The sequence below is a fragment of the Theobroma cacao genome, chromosome 7 (genome assembly GCF_053813885.1).
Source record: "Theobroma cacao isolate CCN51 chromosome 7, ASM5381388v1, whole genome shotgun sequence".
In the NCBI taxonomy this organism is placed as follows: Eukaryota; Viridiplantae; Streptophyta; class Magnoliopsida; order Malvales; family Malvaceae; genus Theobroma; species Theobroma cacao.
The window spans coordinates 5,462,388-5,475,704 of record NC_142645.1 but is presented as its reverse complement, the minus strand read 5'-3'; positions in this window follow the sequence as shown (position 1 = coordinate 5,475,704).

Here is a 13,317-nt window from a genome sequence, read left to right as displayed (position 1 = left end):
GATGAATTCATGGCTGGTTGGAATGGGTATGGAGAGAGAATGATGTTAGATTGATTTGATTCTAAGTTATGTTAGTGTTTTTAGTTAGTTAAGCATGTTTAGAAACAAAACAACAAGAAAATAATCCATTTTCCCCATGAACCTTCAATGGCCGAACCCTATGTGAAGTGTAGAAGTAATGAATTGATTTTGTGATTAAGTGAATTGGTTGAAAAATTGATGAAATGATGATTTATGGTGAGAAAATGGAATGGGAAAATTTTTAGTGATAGTGCACCACAATGGCCGAAATTTTCAAGAAGAATTGTGAGGGTTGTTAGGCTGCATTTTAGATTATTGAAATTGTATTTAGTGAATTGAAATATTAGAAATAAAATGGAGCAATTTGGAGTCAAATCGGACACAATTATCATTTAATCGGGTAATAGGTCGAATTAGGTCAGCAACGCATTTAAGCGGTAGTCGGATAAGTTGCATTTCATGTCATGCATATACACTGAGCCTGAATTGATTTTATAATGGTCAAGCATTGATGTGGTGAATTATGTATTGTACATTGTGGATAGGTGGTGAGTAAATTACACTGGTAAAAGTACAGAGATTGTGCTTGGAGACTGGGATTAGGAGTACATCGACTCCTAGAACTATGAGTAAACTTATTATCGTCTTAATTATCTAGAGTAGTTTTATACAATTGTGTGATTTTATGAAAAATGGGTTTAAATGATAAATTGCTATGTTTTAGGAGAAATTGTGATTTTATAAAATGATTTTATGAATTTTCTGAAAAATTGAATACTGATTTTGAAAATAAAGTAATTGGAGATTGCCTGCTTGTGTTGTAAATTTATGGTTTTAAATTGAATAGCTTATAACAATATATGAGCATGAATGGCTAAACTGATTTTTGGTGTTAGAATTATTTATACTGTGTATTCAGCCTTGAGAGGCTAGGTTGCGATAAATTGCCATGTCATGCAGAAAAAGATTTTATAAATCAGGTGGTAGATAAAATAATCCATAGTCACTGCAATGGTGGGGGTTTCCGTGGACTGCCTATGAGAGGGGCACGGTAACCCAATTATATATTTACCTCCGAGGGGAGATGTTGGATGAAGTATCTCATGAGGTAAAGATTTGAGTGCACTTCACGTGGACCACCGCGTGAGAGTGAGACTCAGCCAACGTCAAGGCATGGCTAAATTTTCAGATGTAAAGACATTTAACAGCCTTGGCGGACTCGGTTGGGATAACCCTCGATCAAGGTATCTTTGATAACTGAGTATAAGAATGATTTTTGACACAAGCCAAGCTTTTCAGGAAATCATAAGCCTATTTGTTTATTTGGGTGAAATAAGTTGAAAGGTAATGAAATTACAGTCTGATAACTTATTTTAATTTGTCTCCATTTACTCGCCTTTAGATAGTTTAGATGGTGTCTATTTACTCACCAGGATTTTATAATCTCACCACCCTCCTTTCCTCACATTTCAGGCTTGGGGAATTCCATAGTTAGCTGACTTTGACAAGGACCTTCATTGGGACTTGAATCGGCAAAAGTTGTAGGTTTTCAGCTTTTAATGCATTTTGGTTAGATGTGGGCCCACGTGTCACTGTAAAAATAATTTTATACTTTGGTTATTTGCTTTATAGTATATATGAATATAATTAACTTTTACGCTATAAGAATTATTTACCGATAGCTTTGTAAAAATTATTTTACAAGAAAATAGTTTATTTTATTGAATATTTTTATTATATACAAACAGTCAAATATTCACTTCAAATGAACGTTTTAGATACTTACTTTGTTTTTAAATCACTAAATATATATTTTCTGCTTACCTACTATATTTTTAGCAAGTTTGAGATTTTCGACGAAAAATGACGAAAATGCCCCTGTGAGCCAGAAAACAATATGTTATGTTCTGATTTGGAAATGACTCGTAATCCTTCGAATTACAATATTTGATAACTATTGCTCACCGGGGAAGTGCGAAAGCTGATACGAGAGCCTTGCGAGATTTCGATCGGCATTTGGGGTGAAGAATGTCTGTCGAGCCTTCGCGACGGTTGTCACTGGCTCGATGGGAGTTCCGGGTCGTGACACATTCTCTTTATTAGGAAGGTCGAAAATTAAGTTTTATCAATAAATATTAAAAAAATATTACCTTTGTCATTTGCAATTGTATCCCATGGTATTAAAGAAATCATGATCCTAAACTTTTGATTCCAATGCATTTGTTGGGTTTTCGGGATTTGGAACGAGAAATCTTCATAGAGTGGAGACATAAATGTTACATAACAAAACATTTTAATAAATATTAAAAAGTTGTAAGATATAAAAATTGTGAGAAGAAGTTTTATCAATTTTGATTTATATTAGCTATTTTTATTATCATGTTATATTATTTATTACACGAAAAGTAACCAAAAGTTATAACTGCAAGTGTTCATGAATCAGACTTGAGTTTATATTTATGTATTTTAATTTGAATTTCAAGTTAAATTTTTGTTTCATATTTCAATACTAACTTTTGTTATGAATTGTGCATTTGAATTTTGAGTCGAGGTGAGAAAGAGATTATTTAAGATGATTTTTATTAATTTTATTGGACAAATCGATGGAAGTCCATAAGTAATTAATTTCCTCATCACCGACAAAATTCCACAAGTAAATTCAATAGTTTTCGACGGATTCGATATTATAATTACCAATGGATTAGCCTAATTGTTTGACCATTTTTTCGCCTTTCTCAACCAAATTTTGCATTCGTAATTTCAAAGTTTTATCGATAGAATTTTTAAATTTTTCGACCATTGGCATTGCTTACTACATTTTCAGTGACAAAATTCTGACAGCTTTTTCTTTGAAATTTCATAGGAAAAAGTCAATATTTTTTTGTAGTGTTAAATTGGATTACACTACAACATTTTGAGACTTTGGCTACATTTTTTTAGTTGAACTTAGAATAATGCATTTAAATATTTTTAAATAACACTTAAATAATTTCATTTAACTACACTATTAAAGTGTACTAAGCAAACAAGTGTTGGTGGCAGCTGAAGCGTTGAAAAAAAAATCATTTTCTATTTATTCAAATATTTTTGTTGATTTTTGCCCAAACACTTCTCTATATTCTTTTCCCCAATTTTAAATCCTCATTCTTTTGTCACCAAAAAAATTTTGAATTTCTGATTTCTCTTATTCAGAGCAATGAAATCATCTGACTCTCCCTCTCTTCAAATCACAATTTCTTAAAACCTCTCGAAAATTTCATTTGCCTTTAAGTTTTTCCCAATCATTTTCTCTTGTCTTCTCTCTTTCTCACTCTAGGGTTTTTGAATTTAAGAGAAATTTAATTGTGACTGAACATGAAGATAGAGGTTCCATGGAATCGATACAAGGTGGCACTAGATGCGGAGGGAGGATGACATGGTGAAAATCTCCCATTTCATTTATGCTGTTGAAGAACAGTTAATTGTTGTAAATTCTGTTGGTATGAAGTTTTTTTTTTCTTTTTTGGGTTTAATTTGGTTTTGCTGAATATGTTCAATAATTTATTAGTATTCGGTATCAATTTGCGGAATAGGTTTCATGTAAATCCTGTCCCCCTCTATGAGTATGCTCAAACTAGTTTATTGATTGCTTGTTTCCTTGTGAATTGGTTACGCTGTCATATAGTTTTCTATTAAAAGTTTTAAGGCTATATCAATTTTCATTTATGTTATGTTAAGAACATAAATTTAGAAACGTGAATTTGAATTTAATCTAGCATACAAAATGATGAGGACAAAGACAAGAATTATTCAAAAATGATCTTAAGCCTGAGAACTTCTTGTTTGATACAGTTGACGAAGATGCTGCCCTCAAGGCCACTGATTTTGGATTGTCTGTTTTCTACAAACCAGATTTATTCTTTTAAATCTTTTCCCCTCAGATTATTTCTCACTGGTTTCCTGCTATGCTATGGACTTTCTTTGGTGGGACAAGGGTTGGCCTTTTGATTTCGCATGTCCAGAAATAGTCCATTGCATCAATTTGGTTTTCAGTGATATGAGCAGTGTGATTTTAGTATCAGCTGGCATGTCATTTGATAAGTTTAGCTGTAAAGTCTGGCTACTAAACGGTGGTCTGGTTGTACTGTCATATCAATTGTAGCAAGGAGGAAGCATGATGTCAAAGTGGACTACTGAAGGCTATCATACAAGATTGTGGGATTGCTGTTCTGCGCAGCCTTGGACGGATTTAAGCTCAGTAGTTTTGGACAACAAAAAATTTTCCACTACGTTGCTAGCTTGTAGATGAGGTCCTCCTATAGTTGAGCAAATTATCAAAGAATAGGGGAAGACTTAGCATTCTTTCATACTATTTAATGTAACATTAAATTAATTTGAGCAGTTTTGTTCACATCTTGAAAGAATAATGTCAAATTTGTTTCACCCATTTTTTCCCCAATGTATGTCGAGACACTCTAATAATGGGAGAAGAGAGCCTTTTCGGAATTCACCTCATCTCTCTCATTCTCTCTCATTCTCTCTCAATACTTATCATTGTCTTATTATTGCGGTTGGCTATTCTAGGGCAAAATGTAGATTAAGAAATGTGAAGAGAAGGCTTTTACGCTGGTATTTTCCCATTTCCCCTTATTTGATCACCAAAGTTAAGTTGCTTTGACAATGCAAGAAATTAACATTTTAGGTTTTGCATGATGTAAGTTTAAATGAGATTTAGGGACCTGAATGTTCAATATTATTATTTAATTGGTGCCTGATTGCAAAGGCGGCCCAATAAGTTTAAAGGCCTAAAGCGAAATATTCAAATGAGACTTTTTTTATTGAAATTAAAAAAAAATTATTAAAATTTTATTCTTCTAACTTTTTGAGATGCAAAATTTTTAATTAAACTTTTATAATTAAGTTCTTCTAATATTTCTTTTTCAATTGATAATATAGCCAATCCATTTAATCTTTTTGAGATATTGTTGATCTTAAATAAAATTTTATTAATTTTAGTTTTAAAAAACTTATTTCTCCTGAAGCAACACTTGCTGAAATTGTTAACATTATTTTAAAAGCAATATAGGCATTTGGAAAAGAATCAAGTCTTCTTATATGTTAAGTATGTCAATTGGACTGTTTTCTTCTTGTATAATTTCTTTCAAAATTTTTAATTCTGAGAATAAATCTGAACCATCAATATCAGAATAGTTGTTATGTTTTAAGGAATATTCAAGATTAAGGCAATATTCTTTCAAACTATTATCATCTAATGACTTAAACTTTTTACCGCTAAATAAAAAATTAAAAATATTTTCATATATCTTAAATTGTTCAAATCTACTTTGAAGTGAAAAAATTGGTTGATCTACTATATACAAGAAGTAATCAATTCTAAATGATTCTTTAGGAGATCTAGTTATTTCATTATCAACATTCTCATCAAATTGTTTTTTCCTACGAATAGTACGTGTATCATGAAATTTAGGTTCTAGGTTCATTTCAGATGCAATTTCTTTATAAGAAATTATAGCATATGCAAATCCATTTTCTCTATATTTTTCAAAAAAAGAAAGAAGACCTTTTAATTGTTCTATAGCAACCGCAAATGAGGCTCATAGTTTTATAAAGATAATAAAAGAACAGACTTCTTGTATATTATTTGGAGAAAAAATAAAGTTAAAGAAAAAAAGCAAATGAGAAAGGAAGATTTCAAAAATAGATATTATACATTGAAAAAAAATAATTGGTTTTATATATAGGAAAAAAAATAGCTATTGGAAATCATTAAATGCATTGATCGGAAATAAGAGAAATAAATGAGAAAAAAAATAGCTGTTGGAGATGATTAAATACATATAACTGTTAATTTATTGAAAATAAGAGAATATAGTTGAGAATTAATACATTCTAAAAATAAAAAAGTAATAGAAAATTAAAATTTATTAGGCACATAATTAAAAAAGTGAAAGAACAAATAATTTTATTAACTATTTTTTACTTTTATATATTTTTTAATTTTTATATATTTTTAATATAATTAATTATATTATAATTATTATAAAATTGTAAATTTTCTCTAAAATTGGGGCCTCCCCAAATTGAGGGCTTAAAGCCATTGCTTGGGTGGCTTCACCCAAGGGCTTGCCCTGCCTGATTGCTTGCAATTTGCTCTAATCTAACAAATAAGGAATTGTTTTTGAATTGTACTTGAATATCATTTATTTATTTTGTCAATAATTTCATTTTTTTATAATTTTTTTAACTTGTTGAGAACTTAAATTTTGATTTGAAATTCTTGAACTCGAATATTGAAAAAAGGAATAAGATTTATAAAATGAGAGATGACTATCTCTTGTGTTTTTCTTTCATTTTTGCTGCATTACTGCCGCAAACTATCAAACATTCTGAAAACTTGCCAGAAATTTTTGTTTGTAAATTAATGTAACTCTCATTTTAAACATTCTGAAAACTGAAATTACTAATATTATACTCATTAAGAAACTCTTGTAGTTTAAGATTCAACAAATTAATTCATAAACTGAAAAACTTAATGCTATTGTATTTGAAATCTCATTAAAACGTTTTTTAACTTGCCAGAAATTTTGTTTTGAAATTAATATAACTCTCATTTTAAACATTCTGAAAACTGAAATCACTAATATTGTACTTATTAAGAAACTCTTGTAGCTTAAGATTCAACAAAGTAATTCATAAACGGAAAAACTTAATGCTATTGTATCTGGAATCTCATTGAAACGTTTTTTAATACATCTTAGTCTCTCCTTCTTCATGGTTGTCCTATAAATAAACATTTTCTAGGCAAACTAATTCTTGCAGCAGTACCAAAGTATTCTGCCAACCAAAACAAGAGACATCATTCCTCCTTGAGTCACAATGGCAAGTTTCAATATTTATATTGTTTTTGGAGTTTTGGTTATTATGGCAAGTGGAGTAGTCATGGCTCGTGATGTTGATCCCATCAAGGCAAATAACTGTGAAACTAAAATGACATTGCATTGCGTCAATGAAGTTTTTGCAAGTATATTCAAGACTGGAATTGTTACGGATAATTGTTGCATTGAGTTGATAGGACTTGGTCATTTTTGTCATGATGCATTAATCAAGAAAACTCTTGAAAATCCTCTATTTAAGAACAATGATACATCGGTGATTTTATCAAGGGGTGCACAAGTATGGAATAAGTGCACTTTAGTTAACAAAGATGTTTCGCCCTCTCCTTCTCTTTATTAGGAAGGTTGAAAATTAAGTTTTATCAATAAATATTAAAAAAATATTACCTTTGTCATTTGCAATTGTATCCCATGGTATTAAAGAAATCATTATCCTAAACTTTGATTCCAACGCATTGTTGGGTTTTCGGGATTTGGAACGAGAAATCTTCATAGAGTGGAGACATAAATGTTACATAACAAAACGTTTTAATAAATAATAAAAAGTTAAAAGATATAAAAATTGTGAGAAGAAGTTTTATCAGTTTTGTTTTATATTAGCTATTTTCATTATCATGTTATATTATTTATTACATGAAAAGTAACCAAAAGTTATAACTGTAAGTATCCATGAATCATACTTGAGTCTATATTTATGGATTTTAATTTGAATTTCAAGTTAAATTTTTGTTTCATATTTCAATACTAACTTTTGTTATGAATTGTGCATTTGAATTTTGAGTCGAGATGAGAAATAGATTATTTAAGATGATTTTTATTGATTTTATTGGAGAAATCGATGGAAGTCCATAAGTAATTAACACCTCATCACCGACAAAATTCTCCAAGTAAATTCAATAGTTTTCGACGGATTTGATTATAATTACCAATTGATTAGCCTAATTGTCTGACCATTTTTTCGCCTTTGTCAACCAAATTTTCCATTTGTAATTTCAAAGTTTTATCGATAGAATTTTTAAGTTTTTTTCCATTGGCATGGCTTACTACATTTTCAGCGACAAAATTTTTGACAGCTTTTTCTTTGAAATTTCATAGGAAAAAGTCAATTTTTTTGTAGTGTTAAAATTGGATTACACTGCAGCATTTTGAGACTTTGGCTGCATTTTTTTAGTTGCACTTAGAATAATGCATTTAAATATTTTTAAATAACACTTAAATAATTTCATTTAACTACACTAATAAAGTGTATTAAGCAAACAACTGTTGATGGCAACTGAAGGGTTGAAAAAAAAATCATTTTCTATTCATTCAAATATTTTTGTTGATTTTTGCCCAAACACTTCTCTATACTCTTTTCTCCAATTTTAAATCCTCATTCTTTTGTCACCAAAAAAATTTTGAATTTCTTATTTCTCTTATTCATATCAATGAAATCATCTGACTCTCCCTCTCTTCAAATCCCAATTTCCTAAAACCTCTCACAAATTTCATCTACCTTTAGGTTTTTCCCAATCATTTTCTCTTGTCTTCTCTCTTTCTCACTCTAGGGCTTTTGAATTTAAGAGAAATTTCATTGTGACTGAACGTGAAGATGGAGTTTCCATGGAATCGATACAAGTTGGCTTTAGATGCAGAGGGAGGACGATGTGGTGAAAATCTCCCATTTCATTTAGGCCGTTGGAGAATGGTTAATTGTTGTAATCCTGTTGGTTTGAAGTTTTTTTTCCTTTTTTGGGTTTAATTTGGTTTTGCTGAATATGTTCAATAATTTGTTAGCATTTGGTATCAGTTTGCTGAATAGGTTCCATGTAAATCCTGTCCTATATGAGTATGCTGAAACCAGTTTGTTGATTTCTTGTTTCCTTATGAATTGGTTACACTGTCATATAGTTTTTTATTAAAAGTTCTAAGGTTATATCAATTTTCATTTATGTTATGTTAAGAACATAAATTTAGAAAGGTGAATTTGAATTTAATCTAATACACAAAATGATGAGGACAAAGACAATAATTATCCAAAAGTGATCTTAAGCCTGAGGACTTCTGGTTTGATACTGTTGACGAAGATGCTGCCCTCAAGGCCACTGATTTTGGATTGTCTGTTTTCTACAAGCCAGGATTATTCTTTTAAATCTTTTCCCCTCAGATTATTTCTCACTAGTTTCCTGCTATGCTATGGACATTCTTTGGTGGGGCAAGGGTTGGCCTTTCGATTTCGCATGTCCAGAAATAGTCAAATGCATCAATTTGGTTTTCAGTGATATGAGCAGTGTGATTTTAGTATCAGCTGGCATGTCATTTGATAAGTTTAGCTGTAAAGCCTGGCTACTAAACGGTTGTCTAGTTGTGCTGTCATATCAATTGTAGCAAGGAGGACGCATGATGCCAAGGTGGACTACTGAAGGCTATTACACAAGATTGTGGGATTGCTGTTCTGCGCAAGCTGGGATGGATTTAAGCTCAGTAGTTTTGGACAACAAAAAATTTTCCACTACGTTGTTAGCTTGTAGATGAGGTCCTCCTATAGTAGAGCAAATTATCAAAGAATAGGGGAAGACTTAGCATTCTTTCATACTATTTAATGTAACATTAAATTAATTTGAGCAGTTTTGTTCACATCTTGAAAGAATAATGTCAAATTAGTGTTACCCATTTTTTCTCCAATGTATGTTAAAACACTCTAATAATGGGAGAAGAGAGCCTTTTCGGAGTCAAGGAATGACTAAAAATGATTGTTCGGAGTTCGAGGGCTCATTTGGGGTAAAATTGAAAATTTTGATGTTCAGGGGCAAAAATCGTCATTTTGCCACCTAAGATAATAATTTGATCATGGAGTGAAATTTTTACCAAGATTAACTATTTGGAGTATAATTTAATGATAGGAAGTGAAAATTTCAAGAAGTTCTCGGAACCAAATTGAAATTTAGCATTGCTTTTCACCCACAGACGGATGGTCGGTCAGAGAGGACTATCTAGACCTTGGAGGATATGTTACGGGCTTGTGTCATTGACTTTATTGGAAGTTGGGACAGACATTTGCCATTGGTGGAATTTGCTTACAACAATAGCTTTCAGTCTAGCATTGGTATGGCACCGTACGAAGCTTTATATGGAAGAAAATGTCGTACTCCACTTTGTTGGGATGAAGTGGGTGAAAGGAAGTTAATGAGTGTGAAATTGATCGAGCTAACTAATGACAAGATCAAGGTTACACGAGAGAGGCTAAAGGTAGCCCAGGATAGGCAGAAGAGCTATGCAGATAAACGGAGAAAAGATTTGGAGTTTGAGATCGATGATATAGTTTTTCTTAAGGTTTCTCCTTGGAAAGGTAATAATCTGAATACTTTGTGGTATTAAATTTTATTTGATTATATTATTGTGGTAAATTATGGTGTTTTATTGGATAATGAAAGGTGTGATTCGATTTGCGAAGAGGGGAAAGCTCAACCTGAGATATATTGGACCATTCCAAATCATTGAAAGGATTGGGCCAGTGGCTTACAGACTTGAATTACCACTGGAGTTAGATCAGATCCATAATGTCTTCCACGTCTCGATGTTGAAAAAGTATGTTCCTGATCCTTCCCACATTCTAGAGACACCACCGATTGAACTGTATGAAGATTTGAAATTCGAGGTGCAGCCGGTACGTATTCTAGATCAAAAGGATCGAGTGCTGAGGAACAAGAGCATTCCAATGGTGAAGGTATTGTGGAAGAATGCTCGAATGGAAGAAATGACATGGGAAGTAGAGCATCAGATGAGGAACCAATACCCGCATCTATTTGTCGAATCTGGTAAGTGAAATTTTGAGGTTAAAATTTTATTTTTAAGGGGGGTAGAGTTGTAAAACCTGACCCTATAAACACATGTCATGACATACATGCACTGAGTAGCATGTTATTACGCTAGAAAAACACCTAAGAATAGACGAAACCCAATATTGTACCTAACGGTACACTTATATTGATTTAACCTCGAACTAGTTCAAATAGGAATTGTAGGATGAAATTTAATATTTTATAGTCAAGGAATGACTAAAAATGATTGTTCAGAGTTCGAGGGTTCATTTAGGGTAAAATCAAAAATTTTGATGTTCAAGGGCAAAAATCATCATTTTGCCATCTAAGATAATAATTTGATCATGGAGTGAAATTTTTGAGCAAGATTAACTATTTGGAGTATAATTTAATGATAGAAAGTGAAAAAGTTTAATTCTGGTGATTTCTGGAATGTAGGGGCAAAAATCGTAATTTTACCACTCGAGGATAAAATTTGAGATTTTGAGAGAATTTAGATCAAATTTGACAAATTGGAGAATGGTATGAGTATAAGGGATGAAAAATATGTCTATGGGCAATTTTTCAATTTTTTTGGGCAAAAATGTAATTTTTCACTTTTATGGGGGCAAAAGTGTAAATATAAAAAATTACTCTACCGAGACTTTGGATAAGTTTGAGAATTTTATCTAAGCTATGAATATATGGGACAAGTGTATGGTGAAAATTTGGAAACAAATGGATGAAATTTTAAAAATGGGCCAATGGGAAAGTGACACGTGGTATTTTTTTAATGATATAATATTATTTTAATGAAAAGGCAGCCCATTTAAACCCAATTTTAAGTGCTGGCCGGCCATAAGGAAGAACAAGAGAGGAAATAGAGAGGAAAGGAAGAAAAAAAGAAAAACCAAAGAGAAACAAGAAAATTCAAAGGGAAAATCGTGAATTTCGTCCGTTTACGCGTCTAACGGTAAGATTTTTCGATTTTAGCTTGATTTCTACGTTTCCTATGCCTTTATTTCCATTGGGCATGCTTGAGGAGAGAGATCAAAGAGTGACACCATGTGCTGGCCGAAATTCAAGGGGGGGAATTTTGGAATTTTTAGGTTTTGATTTTTAGTTAAATTGATAGTTTTAGTTAGTTAAATGTGTATAGAAATTAAATTGGGCAAGAAAGCATGAAATTTTCACAATACCCACTATTGGCTGGATGCTCAATGCTGTACAATGATGATGAATTGATTTTATTCTAAGGGAAATGAAGAGAAAATGATGAAAAACGATTAAACGTGATAGAAAAACAAAGTAGAAAATTAACCGAGTTAATGTCCCATTTTTGGCTGAATTTTCCAAGGAAGGGAGTGAGCTGATTTTGTTGTTTTTAGAGGGTTATTGGCTGATATTTAATGGTTAGAAATGTTGGAGAGAGAATGGGATGATTTAGAGCTAAAATGGAGCGCGTTAGCAATTTATCGGGCAAAGTGCCAAAAATAGGTTAATACCGCGTTTAAGCCGTTTTAGGTTATTGCATTTCATACCATGCATTAGTATAGGATTTAAGTTAATTATATAGTGATTTAGCATCAATGTGATGAATTGTGTAAATTTTTGTAATGTGTCTAGGAGGAGAGCCTTCCGGAAAAGGCAAAGAAGTCGTACCCGATGAGTAGTGATCGGGGTGCTTAGAAAGCTTTTAGTTTGTACAAACGGTAAGTAAACTTATTATTATTGTAAATTATCTAGAGTTTTTTTTAAATGCCCTTTATGTATTTTATGAAATGAGAACGAGATTAAAACGAGATTTTTGATGTTTTAGGAATAAATGTGACAAATAAAAATATATTGTATTGATTATGAAATTGAGTAATTGGAGGCTGCAAATTGACTTGAAAAATATATATTTTCCTAGGAATGGCTTATGAGAAATGAGTATATGTGGCTATATTTTGTGAGTGCATTGGGAAATTTATGTAAGTTGTTTTTACTATGCAAGCTGGATAAATAAATAAAAGCCATGTTATACTGTCGAAATTTTATTAAAATTGGTGGGTTAGTCACTACAGTGACGGGTTTCCGTGGACTGCCTATTAGAGAGGCACGGTAAACCCAGTTATATAGTTACTTCGGTTGTAGAGGCGAGGAGGGTAACTCCCGGGGTAGTATTAGAGCTCACTTCACGTCGAACCCCCACGTGAATGTGTAACTCAGCCAACGCCAAGGGACGGCTTGTTTAAAAATAAAAATGTGTTTCACGTGTGAATATTTTAACACCCTTGGCGGACTCGGTTAGATGCCTCGGCCAAGGTATCCCTGAGGATTAGTTTTGGCTTGAGCCTTATTTTAATAAAAGACATAAGCCTTAACAACTGTTTTGGTAAATTACAAATATTTTATGGTTTAAGAAATAAATTGAAAACATTAAGAAATGAGTTGAAATTTGTTGTTTAAACTTGCCTCCATTTTACTCGCCATTAGATATTTATGATAATGTCTGTTTACTCATTGAGATTTTATAATCTCACCACCCTCTTTTCCACCCATTTCAGGTTCAGTATAGATTGTAGATAGCTGATCTCATTGAGGACTACCATTGGATCTGCATTTTCCAAACCGTAGGTTCA